The following is a 20,386-nucleotide window of genomic DNA, read 5'->3' on the forward strand; positions in this document are numbered from 1 at the left end:
CACTGTTTCTGCTCAGTAGTTTTTGAAGGACTCATTAAATTTCAGTGAAATTTTGTATGAAGGTTGAATTAAGAAGGTCAAGTTTGATTTTCACTGTTTTCTGGCATCAATGTCATATGTGTAAATATAAATTAGATGGACTCGAATGTTAATTCAGTGGCACATAAATCCTTTTTTTGTTTTTCTTTGCAGAGCAGTGATGAAAAAAATTGAATCAGTAGTAAGAGAGTAAGGGCACCAGTTGTTGTTCAGGTAAGAAATAAACTCTGTATAGATATATTCTGTGTTAATTTCTAGCTCTGATGGTCACAATCCAGAAAAGCTCATATGATGGCCAGTTGTTTACTATCCATCGTCCAGCATACGATGTCCATCTGTCCATTAACACAAGTTCATTTTCAGGACTCCTCCTAAACAAGTTGGAAGATTGCCATGAAACTTTCAACACACAGTCATCCCAAGTTCAAGTTGGTTCTAATGAAAATGGTGCTGCTCAGACACCAAGCATGGCTGTCACAGCAGCCATCTTAAAAATCTTGTTACAGTATTGCTATTTCACTGAAATGATGGCCATACTAACATGGAGTTTTCATTGCAAAATTTCTTCAGATGTCTAGTTGGTACTAGATGGAAAAGGTACTGACTTGGTAAAGTTCAAAACTCAGATACCAGATATCTTCCATATTTTCAAAATCTGTTTACTGAATATTTAAATCTTTAGTAAGTGTTATTGCTTGTTTCTTTTCTTTTTTAAGTTAAAATAAACATTTTCTTCACTGTGCACACAGCAGATAATATTGTGAATCAAATCTTGTGGTTTTGTTAAAAAATGTACATTAGTTGGTACCTAATTTCACAGATTTGTCTTCGTCCTACCCCAATGATAAAATATTGGGCTATGATGTATATATCTTACAAAAAGATAGTACTGTCATTCACTTCCATGCATTTAGGAGCAAACTGGTCTAATGCATATGCAAGTTATTCATTTCTTACACTTAGCATAAATCAGAGATCTGAATCAAAGAAGATGCAGGCATTCCTTTACATCTAGCAGTATTAAAAATCAAACAAGCTTAATACAGTTTCTGTAATTGTGCAGCGTGAACAGAATGTGTTAGTGATTTTTTATGTTTTCAAAGCATGGAATGATGTTACAACTGTCGATATACAGTGTCCCTATTATCTGTATGCTGGACTATTTCATGAATAAACAGCTAATATTATTCAAAGATATTTTTGCTTCCTGAAAGGTGCAGACTGAGAATACATTTTTGTGTCTTGAAATTTGATGCTTTCGCATTTCACAGATGCGTGAAACCTTAATTGATTTGTATAAAATTTGTTGTGAGTATTCATTAATATAACTACATATATATAGCAGGTTATTTGTAAATTTAAAATGACACAAAGCTAGAGTAATTTAGCATTAACAAAGCATCAAACAGTCATTACTTTATTTTAGAGCTTGCAAGTTTAAGAAAGTTTGTGTGTGAATTAGTGTATTATCAGTCAATTTCCATTGCTCCTCATCCTGCACTAACACACACACACACGCACACAAACATGTGAAAATATAAGATTTCCCATCATGCTATGCAACTCTTGGTTGTTTGTACATGTATTTAGAAACGTTATACTTGCAGCAAGAAAAACAAGCAGTTTGTGAGCTATAGCAAATAAATAGAAACTGCCTTATATGGAACGCCAGAGCTGTCTTAAGATGAGAATATTTATTATATGCTGTGCTTTTGTACTTATATGATGTGCAAACTTCTTTATATGCTGTGCTTTTGTACTTAAATGATGTGCAAACTTCTTTATATGCTGTGCTTTTGTACTTATATGATGTGCAAACTTCTTTATATGCTGTGCTTTTGTACTTAAATGATGTGCAAACTTCTTTATATGCTGTGCTTTTGTACTTAAATGATGTGCAAACTTCTTTATATGCTGTGCTTTTGTACATAAATGATGTGCAAACTTCTTTATATGCTGTGCTTTTGTACTTAAATGTATGGAACGCCAGAGCTGTCTTAACTCATTCAGACCCAGAGGTTTTTGTCGTTTTTGCCTGAAATGTGCGTAGGAACGAGATTTGGGGTGCTATTTCTGAATACATCGTAATACAGCGGTTTTCAACGGATTATCCATGAGAATAATGCCTAGTTGTATTAGAAACATCAATTTCCATTGGTTATTTTGCTTGCGCATGAGCAGAAGGGTAAAAGTTGGAGTTGTTTTTTTTTTTTTTTTTTTTTTGCTTAATAGACCCATCATTTTCGTATGGAGACCGCAATTTATTCCAAATGCCCACCGTATCCTAGTTTTTGCAAAGGTTCACCTGTCTGTGTGCAGTTAAGACCGGTATGCCTTAGATCTGAGGCCAAAAGGTCTAAAATCCGGACACAAAATCGCGTTCCGATCTCGAGCGAATTTTGGGTGGAAAAAAAACGGGTCCAAAAAATGAGCTTTTTTTAACTGTATTTTGTAGTGCAACTAGAACTTCCAGATTATTTGATATCATTTTAGAGCTATATCTGTCTGCTATTTTTTAATACCATCCACGTTGGTCTATCTTAAATGGCCTTGATGCTGCAGGGCTTTGAAGTAGGGTACAGCCTCATCACGCCTACAGACGGGATCGGGGCCGAATCGGTTAAGATGAGAATATGATGTGCAAACTTCTTTATATGCTGTGCAAACTTCATTATATGCTGTGCTTTTGTACTTACATGATGTGCAAACTTCATTATATGCTGTGCTTTCTTCCTTATATGATGTGCAAACTTCTTTATATGAAACTTCATTATAATGAGATGGCCGATAGCTGCCGCCAGAATTCAACATCAGAGTAACATGAATCTGTCATCAAATTGTTATTAGCAAGTGTGAATTTCATTCATGTCAAAATTAATTGCTTTTAGACTCCCAGCTACTGTCCAGCTAGAATGCCCCAATTTCAGTTCCCTGTGTTTGAAAGCTAGCTTTAAATATGGGGGTTCTATATTGTATTGTGCATAATAGATTATAGGTGATATTTTGTACCAAAATAAGATTAGCTGACTGTTATTGTGATGTGTTTGATTGACAGGCACTCCAAATACATTGTCTGAATAGTGTTGTGATTTTTTTATTACAAGAATACTTAGCTTTATCTTGAAATATAATCAAGAATTCCAAGAAGAAGAAATGATAAGAATTCTATATTATTTGTATTCAGTATTTTGTAATATTACATATTCAGTGTATCACATACCTACACATACTAATGTGAGCCTCAGTTTTATATATATATATATATATATATATATATATATATATATATATATATATATATAATTGTAGAAATTACATAGCTTTATACCACAGTAAAAAAAATTATGTTTATAGTATCAGTTAAGTTTAAGTTCAATAACAGTTCAATATCAATAAGTTCAATAACAATGCTCTCTTCAAAATCAATTTTGACAATTTGTTTTATTTACATATCATCAATAGGAAAATAAATATCAAGTTCGTTAACTGGATGGGGAGGTAACATTTAATATCATTGTGGTATATTATGTTACACATTTGTATTAGGGACTATAGTTCATGAATCAGGCAGCCAGTCACATCATGGTTATTGGTTTGGACGTTTTTTTGTGGATTTATCACAAGTTGTCAGCACACAATAGGCTATACATGGCGGCTAGTATGGCAATCGTTTTAGACCACTAGGTCTCTCGTGTTCCCAGGTTTCGATGTCCCAGCCTTAAGTACTGGATGTTTGTAAATTTTTACTAGTATAATCATTTAAAGTTTCTTTATTGTCAACATATAAGTACAATGTTTCTTGGTATTTGTGATATCCAGGGAGTGATATGAATAGGTAAGAATTTTAGAGTTTAGAATATAATTGTTTTGCCTTATTGAGTGAAGAGAGATGTGTTAAGATATAGGCAAGTCCACAAATGTAATATTTGTATAATCATAAATGGGGTAAGAGCGAGAGGGAATTCTATCAAACCGGAAATACTACTAATGTACAGCATATTTACTTTTATTTGCATTACATAAGGAAATAATGTTTCAAACAAAATTTATTTCGACAGCATACTTTTTTACTTGTCATGCGTACACACAAACCATTATATCACACACACACACACACACACACAGGACCGGATTATCCATATTGCAAAATGGGCAACATGGCCAGGGCCCCCGAGGCTCAAGGGGCCCTGTATAGTATCGTCTGATTTCACAGGCAGTATAGTTAATAGTACTGTAACCATATACAGTGGAGCCTCGTTAATCCGGACACATTCGTTCCCAGCAAATATGTCCGGATTAACGAGTTTTCCGGATAATTGAATCATGCACATTTTTTATTTTATGATATCATCACACCGTATATATGTACATGTATATGCTAGCTTTAAATGTAATGTACTGTATATTCAATAATGGTTGAAATAAATTAATGAATACATCTATTAATTTGTGTTTATTTCACATTATTATAACATGTGCTTGTACGTACATATACAGTAAATAGAAGTTTAGACAATTAACACATTGAACACATCACACTATGTTCATGTACATGTATGTACTGTACATACATTTATTATGTCAATTTCCTGAAGAAGTCTGTATAACCTTTGTTTGCCTGGATTCTTTGAAGCCCTATACTGTCCACAGCTTAAAATTGTCAACTGTATTTGCACAGCAAACAATAAACTGTGATTGTTACATACAATTGGTAAACAACAATTTATTTACCATATGTTATGTCAAAAAGCGTGGACGATTTGATCCCAGTGTGTTTATTTAATTATTAACACCCCCGTCGGCGACTAACTAAAACAGACATTGTTTATTCAATCGCTGGTTACAATATGGTCACGCTACTTAGCTATTGATAGTGGCCATAGATTCTCAAGGGCTTCACTACTGTGTTTTATGTATTATTCTTTTGATTGTATTTTCACATATGATTTTTCGAATTTTCTTATTTTTGGACAGATTATTTCCGGATTATCGAGACAAGTTTTAATGTAATTTTACACTTTTGTCCCCGATTTTGATTTCCGAATTTCTTGATTAACGGAGCAAATTAACGTTTAGGAATTCCGTTCCTGTTGAATTATGTCCGGATAGCGAGGTTTCCGGATAAATGGAGTCTGGATTAACGAGGCTCCACTGTATATGGACAAGGCAGGATAGCTATGGGCCCCTATGTTGGCTGTGCCCAGGGTTCCCAAAGGCCTTAATCCGGTCCTGTAAATATAAATTACAATACAAAATAACAGATACTGATTATGCACCCATGTATATTGCAGTAGCATAAAATAGTTATTACATGGTTGGTAGAGTGCTATATTTTATATTTCAACCTGTTCTCATTTCTTAGGCATTTATGAGAACTTGGCTGAGAACACTGACAGGGGTCTCCGTTCTCTTCTATTCACCTACTGGTCATCATTATTTTAGCTTGAATTTTAAATAAAGCAATGATTGTCTACACATCTGAAACAGAATGTTACGTCTGCTCACTTGGAAATAAAAATCAGAAAATACATTTTAAGAAGTCTCATCATTTCAAATTATTTGATTGATGAAGTTCATTTGAAATGAGCAACATACATGCTTAGAATTGGAAACAAATTTCTTTGTAGCCATAAGGACTAGTAGAGTGAGAAATTTACTTGTCCCGCTGATCTTTCAATACTTCACTAGTCCTTCACACAACATACTGTCAGACAGGTATCAAGAGAACTAGCCATTGAACTATTGAAATTATGTAAATTACTAGTCGGACAGAAAATGTACTAGTCTTGGACTTCACGACTACCAGTAATTTCGACGCCTGTGAATATATATATATATATATATATATATATATATATATATATATATATATATATCACGTGTGATGTCATCTTGTTGCTGAACTGCAATCAACCTAGTAAATGAATACTACTTATGCATATTTTCAAAACCTTTAATTGAGAGCAATGATTGTTTTGTCTTCAAAAGGTTTATTATATGTGCATAATTTCTTTTCTTATCTTCAAGTTATTAAAGAAAAGATGAGCTTTTGGGATGGCATGTTGTCTGTCCATTAGTATATTTCTTATCACCACTTATCGTATTCTAATTTGGAGGATTATCATGACACTTTATGCACACCTGTTCATTCTATGGTCTACTCGGTTGTAAAGGAAAATGGTGTTACTCCGACATTTAATATGGCTACCACAGCAGGCATCTTGAAATCTTGTTATTACTGCTAGTTAATGGAATTGAATGAATGATAAAAAAAATTAAAGTCACCTATGCATTGGGTGCTTTTGTGACTGGTTAAGTCTCGAATGTCGAGATTCTGAACTGTATGAATGGTACCACTACAGTTCCGTGTTTATGTTTGAGTGTCACACTTCTTAATTGGTCTGTCTGGACGAGGCAAAAGTGGAAAGAAATTTAGGATAGACCCTCAACACCAAACAAACAATTTCCAATCTGCCAACTAATAAGAGCGTTTTATTAAATTCAATTAGCATTTCCACTAATAGTTAACACCAAATATTCCCAGCTAAAAGAATTAAGTTATTGTGAAATCAGCCCTCAATTACATTTATTCAATCTTGGTTGCATATTACAAGTTAAATTTCTACAAGAGTATTAAACTACCAATCAAATTTGAGTTAATATATCGAACCTTGCAAGTTGCAAATCCAGCCAAAGAATTCAACCTCCAATCAGATGCAGCCTTACATAGTTAGTATGTTTGAGATAGTTCAAGGTCTCAATGGATAGTTTCGTATTTTGACACCCCCCTAATTTTCAGCATGAACCTAATTATCACAAGCCTAGCATTTATAAATTCATACATAAGCTAAATCTATAATGTGGTTTAGATTTACTTTGAGTTAGGCTTGAAAACAGGTTGACATGTTGGTGACTGCCTGTGTTAGATGAGCATTGGAGATCAAATGCATAACTTGGGCTGCAAATGAGCTGCCGATTTGGCTTACGTATTTATGTTACCTCCCCATCCAATTAACGAACTTGATATTTATTTTCCTATTGATGATATGTAAATAAAACAAATTGTCAAAATTGATTTTGAAGAGAGCATTGTTATTGAACTTATTGCTATTGAACTGTTATTGAACTTATTGAACTGTTACTGAACTTGAACTTAACTGATACTATAAACAGAATTTTTTTTACTGTCATATAAAGCTCTGTAATTGCTACAATTGTATATATATATATATATATATATATATATATATATCAAACTGAGGCTCACATTAGTATGTGTAGGTATGTGATACACTGAATATGTGATATTACAAAATACTGAATACAAATAATATAGAATTCTTATCATTTCTTCCTCTTGGAATTCTTGATTATATTACATACTCCGTGTCTTCAAGATAAAGCTAAGTATTCTTGCATATAAAAAAATCACAACACTATTCAGACAATGTATTTGGAGTGCCTGTCAATCAAACACATCACAATAACAGTCAGCTAATCTTATTTTGGTACAAAATATCATCTACAATCTATTATTGACAATACAATATAGAAATCTCATATTTAAAGCTAGCTTTCAAACACAGGGAACTGAAATAGTGGCATTCTAGCTGGACAGTTAGCTGGAGTCTAAAAGCAATTAATTTTGACATGAATGAAATTCACACTTGCTAATAACAAGTTGATGACAGATTCATGTTACTTTGATGTTGTATTCTGGCAGCAGCTATTGGCCATCTCATTATAATGAAGTTTCATATAAAGAAGTTTGCACATCATATAAGTACAAAAGCACAGCATATAAAGAAATTTGCACATCATATAAGTTCAAAAGCACAGCATATAATGAACTTTGCACATCATATAAGTACAAAAGCACAGCATATAATGAAGTTTGCACAGCATATAAAGAAGTTTGCACATCATATAAGTACAAAAGCACAGCATATAAAGAAGTTTGCACATCATATAAGTACAAAAGCACAGCATATAATGAAGTTTGCACATCATTTAAGTACAAAAGCACAGCATATAATGAACTTTGCACATCATATAAGTACAAATGCACAGCATATAATGAACTTTGCACATCATATAAGTATAAATGCACATCATATAAAGAAATTTGCACATCATATAAGTACAAAGCACAGCATATAAAGAAATTTGCACATCATATAAGTACAAATGCACAGCATATAAAGAAGTTTGCACATCATACAAGTTCAAAAGCACAGCATATAATGAACTTTGCACATCATATAAGTACAAAAGCACAGCATATAAAGAAGTTTGCACAGCATATAAAGAAGTTTGCACATCATATAAGTACAAAAGCACAGCATATAATGAAGTTTGCACATCATTTAAGTACAAAAGCACAGCATATAATGAACTTTGCACATCATATAAGTATAAATGCACATCATATAAAGAAATTTGCACATCATATAAGTACAAAAGCACAGCATATAAAGAAATTTGCACATCATATAAGTACAAATGCACAGCATATAAAGAAGTTTGCACACCATATAAGTTCAAAAGCACAGCATATAATGAACTTTGCACATCATATAAGTTCAAAAGCACAGCATATAATGAACTTTGCACATCATATAAGTACAAAAGCACAGCATATAATGAAGTTTGCACAGCATATAAAGAAGTTTGCACATCATATAAGTACAAAAGCACAGCATATAAAGAAGTTTGCACATCATATAAGTACAAAAGCACAGCATATAATGAAGTTTGCACATCATTTAAGTACAAAAGCACAGCATATAATGAACTTTGCACATCATATAAGTACAAATGCACAGCATATAATGAACTTTGCACATCATATAAGTATAAATGCACATCATATAAAGAAATTTGCACATCATATAAGTACAAATGCACAGCATATAAAGAAGTTTGCACATCATATAAGTTCAAAAGCACAGCATATAAAGAAGTTTGCACATCATATAAGTTCAAAAGCACAGCATATAATGAAGTTTGCACATCATATAAGTACAAAAGCACAGCATATAATGAAGTTTGCACAGCATTTAAGTACAAAAGTACAGCATATAATGAACTTTGCACATCATATAAGTACAAATGCACAGCATATAATGAACTTTGCACATCATATAAGTATAAATGCACAGCATATAAAGAAATTTGCACATCATATAAGTACAAAAGCACAGCATATAAAGAAATTTGCACATCATATAAGTACAAATGCACAGCATATAAAGAATTTGCACATCATATAAGTTGAAAAGCACAGCATATAATGAACTTTGCACATCATATAAGTTCAAAAGCACAGCATATAATGAACTTTGCACATCATATAAAGAAGTTTGCACATCATATAAGTACAAAAGCACAGCATATAATGAACTTTGCACATCATATAAGTATAAATGCACATCATATAAAGAAATTTGCACATCATATAAGTACAAAAGCACAGCATATAAAGAAATTTGCACATCATATAAGTACAAATGCACAGCATATAAAGAAGTTTGCACATCATATAAGTTCAAAAGCACAGCATATAATGAACTTTGCACATCATATAAGTTCAAAAGCACAGCATATAATGAACTTTGCACATCATATAAGTACAAAAGCACAGCATATAATGAAGTTTGCACAGCATATAAAGAAGTTTGCACATCATATAAGTACAAAAGCACAGCATATAAAGAAGTTTGCACATCATATAAGTACAAAAGCACAGCATATAATGAAGTTTGCACATCATTTAAGTACAAAAGCACAGCATATAATGAACTTTGCACATCATATAAGTACAAATGCACAGCATATAATGAACTTTGCACATCATATAAGTATAAATGCACATCATATAAAGAAATTTGCACATCATATAAGTACAAATGCACAGCATATAAAGAAGTTTGCACATCATATAAGTTCAAAAGCACAGCATATAAAGAAGTTTGCACATCATATAAGTTCAAAAGCACAGCATATAATGAAGTTTGCACATCATATAAGTACAAAAGCACAGCATATAATGAAGTTTGCACAGCATATAAAGAAGTTTGCACATCATATAAGTACAAAAGCACAGCATATAAAGAAGTTTGCACATCATATAAGTACAAAAGCACAGCATATAATGAAGTTTGCACATCATTTAAGTACAAAAGTACAGCATATAATGAACTTTGCACATCATATAAGTACAAATGCACAGCATATAATGAACTTTGCACATCATATAAGTATAAATGCACATCATATAGAGAAATTTGTACATCATATAAGTACAAAAGCACAGCATATAAAGAAATTTGCACATCATATAAGTACAAATGCACAGCATATAAAGAATTTGCACATCATATAAGTTCAAAAGCACAGCATATAATGAACTTTGCACATCATATAAGTTCAAAAGCACAGCATATAATGAACTTTGCACATCATATAAGTATAAATGTACAGCATATAAAGAAGTTTGCACATCATATAAGTACAAAAGCACAGCATATAATAAATATTCTCATCTTAAGACAGCTCTGGCGTTCCATAGCCTTACATTACACACATGGACATTATTCAGTGATAAGGAAATTTGATCCCAGGCCATTCTTGTCCATCGGAAGTTGTTTACTTGACTACAATGATAAACCCAGTGATCCATTGCTGAATGTTCTTTTCCTATGTTAATACCAGATATATTTAATCTTGTGGTACCAAAATTGATATAATTTAACTTGATACTTGTTAAAATGTCATGTTTTTGTAACACATATTGAAATATATCCAGTACATGTATTACCAGTATCAACACAAGACCAGTATTAACACAAAAAAATAAACTGTCCTATATATATGTGTATGTGTGTTTGTATGTGTGTGTATGTGAGAGATTCATTTTGACAGAAATTTTAATTCATATTGTAATTGTTTATGCTTGTGTATTGAAACCAATGGGTGTTGCTTTACCATTGTGTACACAGAAAGGTGAGGGTGGGTAGAGAAAAATGCTTTGAATATGAACTTGGTTGGTGTTATATTTGTGACTTTAAATTCATATTCAAGCATACTGATGAAATCCATGAAAATTGCTCATTTAAAGGGACTAGAGATGACTACATGCTAGAAAGAGACAGAACTTGCTTTCACATTCAGTGCTTATTTGTACCAGTCATGAGAATGATGGATTCTGCAAGGCTGAGAGTAGACTAAATAAACATTTCTTTTTTTTATGAGGGAGTAAATCATGTTCATGGTTATTCCTTGTTTGTTTTATTTCAGCAACAAAAACTGATATTGATCAGCATGTTTCTGATTTGGCGATTCAGAGTGGCAGCTACCATGATAGTATATCCAATAATGTGTTACTGATTGTCATTGAAATGATGGCTTTGAAAGTTTTCTTTGTTTGGAACTTATTTGTGTTTGTCACTTTTAATAGTGTCATGGAATTGTGTAGGAGTTACATCAATATGTATATGTTGTCAAAAATGTACTCTGGTTTCGTTGCCACGTACAGCATCACCATAGGATGGTATATTTTTTTTGGCTTATTTATTTCGAAATCCTGAGCGAAACTCAGACCATGCTGCATGAACAAATTGCTTGCAGCGGGGAAACTAAGTACCTAGCTGCGCATATCTGTCACAGCTAGTGTACGTATAGTGCAAATTCTCGATAAACAAATCACATTACGCCAAGTCTTGTCAGGACGATTACCCCTTTACAGGAGCAAATCTCCAGCTGTAGAGGTAATGAAATTCTTTATTATTATTCGTCTATATGACAGAATTGTTTTTATACTTTAGATGTTTAAGAACTTTAATGTTTCAAAAAGACTTCTATCTGCAAACATATTCATTGAATGCAGTAGCTAATGAGCAGGAAACATATTTATTCTAAATTCTACGGCGAGTCAATACCATGGTTATACAACGCTATATTATAAATACTATGGTCTGGTTTGAGTTAGCTATTTGTTGCAACCGAACAGACAACTTGTATTTAATTATACGCTGCATGCATTAAACGATTAATGTAATGGGTAATGAATTCATGTGCGCGCATGCGCTACATATATGACTGAAGAAGTACTTAACCGTGTCATGTGTACTACACGGTTTAGTTATCATTTTAGCTGCCTAAATGCCATACCTTGTATATGATTTGATGTGGAGTCACCAGCAGTAGAGCTGCTTTATACATGCCTGCCATGCCTTGTACATTGTTTGATGTGGAGTCACAGAACTCTGTGGGGTTTGCTGTGACGTCTACGCTGTGTTTTGGTGACGTTGGGTCGGAAGAGTGGACTGGTTTTCTCAGTGCGAGGAACTAGGTCTTCGCGACCAACGGGTCTGTGATGTGAGGGATCCTTCAGCAGACTGAGAGGAGCGGACCATGCGAGGGTGATTCTCTGGCCATTTACTAGAGCGCGTGGAACCGGAGTTAACATCTTGGTCGTCAAATGGGCGCCACGATAGTTGTAGTGTTCCATGTTATTTCCACAATTGCATTTATGTTATTCATTCCTATTGTTATGTCGTTATATGAACGATCAGTAGGTTCATGTCAATTTATCCCTATTGCTATGTCGTTATATGAACGATCATTAGGTTAATGTCAGTTCATCCCTATTGCTATGTCGTTATATGAACGATCAATAGGTTCATAATGTCATTCATTCCTATTATGTTGTTATATGAACAATTGATAGGTTCATCATTTCATTCATTCCTATTATATCATTATGTGAACGATCAATAGGTTCATAATGTCATTCATTCCTATTATGTTGTTATATGAACAATCGATAGGTTCCTCATTTCATTCATTCCTATTCCTATTTCAATATCGGTTTACGATCGATAGGTTAATAATTACACGTATTGCTATACTGTTATGTGAATGATCGATAGGCGAATAATTTCATTCATTCATATCGTTATATGAACGATCGATAGGTTTATAATGTTATTAATTCCTATTGCAATGCCGTTGTGTGAACAATCGATAGGTTTATAATGTTGTTCATTCCTATTGCAATGCCTTTGTGTGAACGATTGATAGGTTCATCATTTCATTCATTCTTATTTCAATATCTGGTTACAATCGATAGGTTCGTAATTTGCACTGCTTTTCAATATCATTTTATGAACGATAGGTTCGTAATTTGCACTGCTTTTCAGTATCGTTATTTGAATGGTACATGATTACATTCTTTTCTAAATTGTTATCTGAACGATACATTCATAATTACATTCTCTTCTAAATCGTTATTTGAACGATACCTTCATGACTTTTTATATTGAGGTGTAGGTCACTTTTATTTTGTTAGTCGGTGATAGGATTTCACGTTTGTTTTTGAAATTACATTTGTTAAATTAATGTTGCATTTTTCTCTCATTGAGTTATTTGTTGATGATAGTTCCATGTTAGGAACTTTATAATTTTCCTTATCTTTTTGATTATAATGGTGTCAGATTTGTTATATTTAAATTGCATTTATAAATAAACATCATGTAAACGCAGTTGCTTTTGTTGTCTTCACTAATCCAGTCCCAACCCGGCTTCATCCTGTGACAAATAGCACTTTTAACACATTATTAGCTATATCATGCAGTGGAAATTGGAGCCTAGTACATGTACCTTTCCCAAGAACAGTGGACAATGGCTGGCCTGACAAGATATTGAACCTTTGGATCACAGGTCTAATGCTCTACCAATGTTGCTACTACACTCCCTGAACTTATAGCCACCCATACAGAAAAATCTCACCAGTTCACATGAGCTGCTCATAAGCTGCACATGAGAACCTTGTTAGAAATGTATATAAATTGGGTAGATTTTGCAAGCTCATGTGTTCAGTTTGTTAGATCTTGTGAGCCAAGGTAAAACTTAAACCTGATTTTCACATGTGCTGGTTTTGCTCACATGAAAATTTAAATTTTCACATGAGAAAGTAGAACTTAGAAAACATTCTTTTCCATTAAATACAACCATGTTTAAAAATAAGGCCAAGTTCTACTTTCTCATGTGAATTATCATGTTAGAAACTTGGAGTTTGATTCTGTTGCAACACTTATTTAAAATTTATTCAGAGTTGTATTTTTTCTTGTAAGTTATCACATGAGCAATTTGGACTTAAATATTTTGTGCAGATGTTGAATGTCATGCATCCTGATTATTGTCAAATAGACATTGTTTCTATTTTGCACTTGCTGTTGCTTTGTTTTTTTATTTTATGTACAGTCCTTTGGCTTAATAAACTTTCAAGTCCTTTTCCGGAAGATATGGAGAACTACATTTTCCACCATGTCAGCCAATTCTGCACATTGGGTAATTCTGCGCAACGATAAGATATTCCTGTAAACACTGAATCACAGGTTGTGTTTGGTTGAAAATCCAATTTGTATCAGGGGCCCCAAGTGGCTGAGTGGTCTAAAGCGCTCTCCGTTACAGATCACTGCCATCTCACCTCTGTCTGCGTAGATTCGAGTCTCGGATTCGGCCGATGTGGGTATGTGAGAAAGCTTGCCAGTAGCTTCTCGAGGGTCAGTGGTCCTTTCAGGGTTTTTACCGGGTTCTTCCTCCACCATTAATGCTGGCTGCCATGTTTAGCCTATCGTGTGTTGAAAAATGGCGTTAAATCCTACAACAACAACAATTTGTATCAAGAAAGAACAATCATCCTTTTATTAAAGAAGTGATATTCATAAAGTGTACAAAAATAACCCACATTTACTACCCAAAATGCATATGAAAATGTGATTTCTAAATGACAGCACGAAGACCCATTCCATGAACATCTTGAAATTGTTAAACCAGAAAATCCTATTTACTATGTATCTTTTAGAATCATAGAATACATTATATAGACGTTGCAAATGTATACCTTAAAATGATTTTGAACATAACCTTCTGGTGACAATTGCCTCTTTTCAAATGGTAAGCATTGCAGTATTTTATTTTCATCAATCGGTCAAATTCAGTATGTGTTTTGCTTCAGTATTGGTGATGGAAACTTTAGGTGTGCCGAAGTGCCCAACAGCATTGTACTACGTCATTTTCTTCCATGCCTAACGTTCACACAAAAGTCAATAAAATCTTTTATTATATGATCAATTTTTTCTCCGTTAACTTTACATCGTCATAATTGTTCAGCATTTTACGATTTTGCACACCTTCATATTGCACTCATGTACAGGACAGGTGTGCCTATTGGTGTATTAGGAACTACTTTGAAAACAAATCATGTACACTCGTGTAGCAGACGCTTTATGTTGTTTGGTTGATTAAATTTGTTTCTGAATGAACTAAAGCAGATGTTTTGTGGACTGCCACATACAATCTGCTTTGCTACATTCTGCGTTTACTTTTTTGATACAGTGTTTCGAATTTTGGCTATAGACACCATATTTCATACAATTGGTGGGTACCTACAAATAACATGCAAGTTACAAGGCATAAACTGTCTCCTTTAGCTGGTACTGAGAATGGCAAAAACTCTACTTAGTTTTACATCCTGAATTTCCTCAAAATGTACTTTCTTAGTTCTGCAAATCCGAATTACATGAGCTGTGTCATGAGTTCTCAAGCTTGATTATGCATTTCGAAATTGTACTGTAATTTCAACTAAATTCCAAGTGTAGTTACATCCTCCTTACTGCACTCAAAATGAAATAAACATTATATTTCATAGCGTCTTTTTGATAATTGCTATTGAAACACTTCATATTTTTCCCACATTATGATTTCAAATAGTCAGTGACAGAACAAACACACTTGCAGCTGTAAATATGCTTCTTCCATGCTGCGTCAATTCAGTGTATTTCATGTACAATTTGCACAGATGAATCCAGTCCACAATCACGAAATTTTGTAGAATTGACAAAAATACCAAAATCTATTCATTCCAGATCAAATGGAAAACTTGTTGCAATGCGCATTCATACACAGTAGGACTCCAAATTTCAATTTTAATTAGACAAAAATGCCATTTTCTTTTGAAACATGTCTAATGCGCAATAAGTTCAAATTTATCTGGGCAGAGTTATGTGCGCATTAATAAAGTTGTTGTGCAATGATGAATCTGTGCTTGTGTATTTAGTTTGAAATATGGCATACATTCATTTATGTTGTTTCTTGTAGTGTATTTTGTTTACATAATTAAGCCTTTGGTAGAATAAGAAGAATGAGCATATAATAAAAAGGTTATGCAGTAACCAAAAAATATTGGATGGCCATACCAGGATTAAAAAAATTAAATACTACATCTATGTAGCCCTTCCTATGTTACAATGATGCAGCTATAACCTTCCAAATGGCTACCTTGATAGCCATCTTGAAAGTATATTTATAGCTACATTTTTGAATGGTAGTTTTTATATGGGTTTGTGCTCAGATATTATCTTAGAGTAATCATTTGTAGTTAGTTGTAATGAATATGATTGATGTACAAACAAGATGGTACCATAACCATCTTGAAAATCTTTTTATCATTGCTTTTATATGATAATGAACTTATATTTTTTTCTCGGATCGCTTCAAAATTACTTTTTATTTATATATTTTTAAAAATTACTAACACATGGGCCCCCTGTGAATGTGGGGACTGATTCCAAACTGTATGGTCCAATTGGCCAAAGGCCAGCCCTGTATACAAGTGAATTTTGAACATAATTTTTATTAAATTTAATTCCAGTGAATAAGTTTGTGGTCCGTACTCTGACAGATTTAACATTGAAGGTCTTCACCAAGGTTTTAAGTTGTACTGGCATGTGAGTATGATAACACTAACAGACATAAATAGAATTTTCATCATTTAAAGTCATTTATGGGTATATCTGAAGATTGCCTTGAAGGATAATAATTTCCAAATACATATTACTTATAGATTGAACCAAAATTACCATGTGTGACATTATCAGATACAAGTTCAGTGGTCTTCTATCAATGATAGGTTCAAGGTAAAAAGCCTTGAAAATGACTTTTGCATTGCTCTGAAAGGTATCTTGTGAACATGTTAACTCAAATATAAGACTATCATTTTGTTTCTTAATTTGGTATGTTTGATTTTCTCAGAATTGTCAAAGATAATTTTAGTTCTGAGCAGTTAAAATGAAAAAATGATCTTATCTTGAATTCCTGGAATTTGTTTTGTCAGTGATCTGTAGAGCATTAATCCCTTTGAGGGACTCTTCTTTCAGTGTACATGTAGATACATCATCTAGAACATGGCCAATGTTGTTGCTAGTTGTTTTGGTTACCGTGGATATTTAATAATGATAATTATAACCAATGGAAAATGAAGTAAGCAAACCCTTTTAATTTACAAGAAAGTAATATTATGCCATTTTCAGGAAGAAAGTGGAGGAACTGACTGGAAGCATTAAGATGATTAATGAATTGCATGCTAATTTATGCCCATTTCAATATACAGAATTGATTTTTAGCTCATCTGGCAGTAAGGCCTAGTCAGCTTACAGTATGGACAAGTGTTATGTTGTCTGTCATCTTTCAATCATTAGTTGTTTTTAGTCCTGTTTTTACAAAACTTGGAATATGGGTTTACATCATCATTATCTTGGATAAGCTTAAATAACAATGAAATCTAGCCAGTAAGCCATATTTTTTATCCAGTTTTGATCTTTGATGGAATATGGATTTGAATCTTCAAGCTCTTGTTACAAGATTCAATAAACTTTATGTTCATTTATGAAAAGGAACCTTCCCCAATGAGGCTTGATGCTACAGCATCATTTAGTTAATTGTAGATATGAATTTTTTTGTCTCAGATGCAAGTCTAGCTATATCCTCAGTCACTATTTGTCAAAAACAGATTTACCATGTACTGTTCTTTCCACTCTTTATGTAGTCTCACCTGGAAAACACTAATCAAACAATAGCATGTTATAAATTGTCAGTCATTGACTTTCAACTTTAGGTCAAAACCTGTGTAATAATATTCAATAAAAAGCCTGGCTGTAATAAAATTGCTGTTTTCAAGGACTCTGACAAAATAATTTTGTTGAAAATGATTTAATTGAGTACCACAACTGCAGCAGAGCTATGACACTGATGTTTTCTAAAAATAAACACTATGTATCTGATAACAAGCCTAACACACACACACACACACACACACATGCACACACACACCACTATAAAAATACTGGCAAATACCTAGCAGGCAAATTCTTTGTTTTACTAAATTTAGGATTCTTATATGTCTTGTGCACATATTAAAATGGTGCCAATCTGCCAGCTCTTCTGACTCTAATGTCTTAAACAAAGTAAAAGAAAAACCAAACCCAAGTTTAGGAAATTCAACAAATAATTTATTTCCCTAGAATACAAAGTGAAAATGTATAGGGAATTTGCAGTATTGTGAATTAAATCCCAAATAATCCTAAAAGTTCTGTCACAATTCCAAAATTATAACATGTTCCAAATAAATTCCAGGTCTTGAATGAGCTGGTAGCCTTGGATGAGCTGATATGCCAACAGTCTTGATGTATCACAGTGATATAATCCAGAATGTCCTTGAATGAATTCACAATAATCCCAAATGGTGATTTAGTCCAGAATGTTGATGAGCACTTTGTTTTTCTAAGGAATAATTTTTAAATAAATGATTCCTCGCAGATTATATCAAAGCACAACTAACAATGATTCTCAAGACTTAACTTAAAGTAGGAATGAATAATTTTGTTGATTTCAAACTTATATACATACTGCCACCTGATTTATGACACAAAAACAATGTACTGGACCTAGTTCATTTCCAATGCAAATTTCCATCAAATTCATAAACAAGGTTAGGCCTGTTTACTTAAAATTTTAGCAAAGAACCAGACAAAAATTATGTAGACAAGAAAAATTTGAAGGGGAAAACCAAGGTCCTGAACTCAAATCCAAGTAAACTTGTTGTTTACAAATGATCATAATCATAAAGTATGATCCACAGTCATGGACAAATGTTAGCATTGAACTATATTTTTTTTTTTACAAATGACCATTATATGATACAATCATGGACAAAAGTTAAGCACACAATACAGATATACATAACAAAACAAATATGTCCACAATGGTGGACATCTTGAAGATCTTGTTACCAATACTTCTCATGATTGGATGGTCTTATTGACATGAGGTTTTCACTGAAAGACTTCTTTTTAAGTCTAGTTGATCATAAAATAAAATGGCGTTCCTTGGGTGTCTGATATGGCAGCAGTGGTGGCCAACTTGAAAATATTGTTAATTAATGGATGGCCATATTTTCATGGTGTTTTCACTGAATGACTTCTTATGATGTCTAAATGGTCCTAAATAATAATGGTGCCATCAATGGTGGCCATCTGAGAAATCTTATTTTGACTCTTCTCAATATGGATTTCCACTAAAACATTTCTCATGTTATATGTGTGTGTGATTTGGAATTTTAACGTAGCTTTAACAATTTTTCCGTCATAGCTACTATGTCTGCAGTGTGGCAGTTTATAGTGATGTCTTGCACTGGGGCATCATGTCGCAGACATGTAGCACAATGTCCCACCCAGTCACATTATCCTGACACCAGGCCAACCAGTCCTAACACTAATCTCTTAATGCAGAGCGCCAAGTGAGGCAGCTGTTAGTACCATTTTTGTAAGTCTTCAGTATGACTCAGCCGGGGATCGAACCCACGACCTGCCACATCCGAGGCAGATGCTCTAACCACTAGGCCACTGGAGCAGTTCTCATATTATGTAGGTGGTCCTAAATGATGTCATCTTAATCTCATGAAAACTTAAATAATAGGTGAGATTCATGCATATTAATGAGATAATCTTGCATCTGATTGGCTGAGGTTGCTCTAAATGACTAAAATTAGTTATCACTCTAGGTCTCAGTCTGGTTTGATAATGACTGAGAGGCATATATGTTGTTGAGGTGGTCTTACATGTGGTTGGCAGAATTGTTACCACTTTTGATCAGACTTGGCATGCTTATATCATGAAGATCTTGGAAAATTTGATATTGAGTGAAATCTTATATTTTTGAGGTGGTTTTGCTCCACCAGACTTGCTGATTTTATTATCATTCTGAAAGCCATATTTCTGATCCAGTTTAAATCAGACTTGAGCATTTGTCTTGAATGAGTTTGATGATGAGTGAAATCGATGTCTATTAATAAGGTGATCTTGCATCTGATTGGTTCAACTTTTTACCTCTTTGGAGGCCATTTGCTGACAGTTTTTTTTATATCAAACTTCTAATATTGGCTTATATGATTGAGATCTTGCATAAGTTTGTTGTTGTTGTTGTGGGGTTTAACGCCATTTTTCAG

The 20,386-nt window shown here is 33.3% G+C and overlaps 1 protein-coding gene across 13 annotated transcripts in view; it reads left to right on the forward strand.

The window, feature by feature from the left end:
• LOC149807275 (uncharacterized) overlaps positions 1 to 20,386 on the forward strand; it is a 181,209-nt gene that overhangs the window by 36,792 nt on the left and 124,031 nt on the right. For 7 of the 13 annotated variants that reach the window (XR_016422200.1, XM_089964378.1, XM_089964360.1 and 4 more), the window contains exon 2: positions 193 to 252. The gene's annotated coding sequence lies outside the window, so the exon portion shown is untranslated. Of the gene's footprint in view, positions 1 to 192; positions 253 to 16,756; positions 16,833 to 20,386 lie in introns of all 13 variants that reach the window. The other 6 variants (XM_089964394.1, XM_089964370.1, XM_089964385.1 and 3 more) reach the window with 1 other exon arrangement.

The sequence above is a fragment of the Sinohyriopsis cumingii genome, chromosome 1 (assembly GCF_028554795.1).
Source record: "Sinohyriopsis cumingii isolate HCF-2022 chromosome 1, ASM2855479v2, whole genome shotgun sequence".
Classification (NCBI taxonomy): Eukaryota; Metazoa; Mollusca; class Bivalvia; order Unionida; family Unionidae; genus Sinohyriopsis; species Sinohyriopsis cumingii.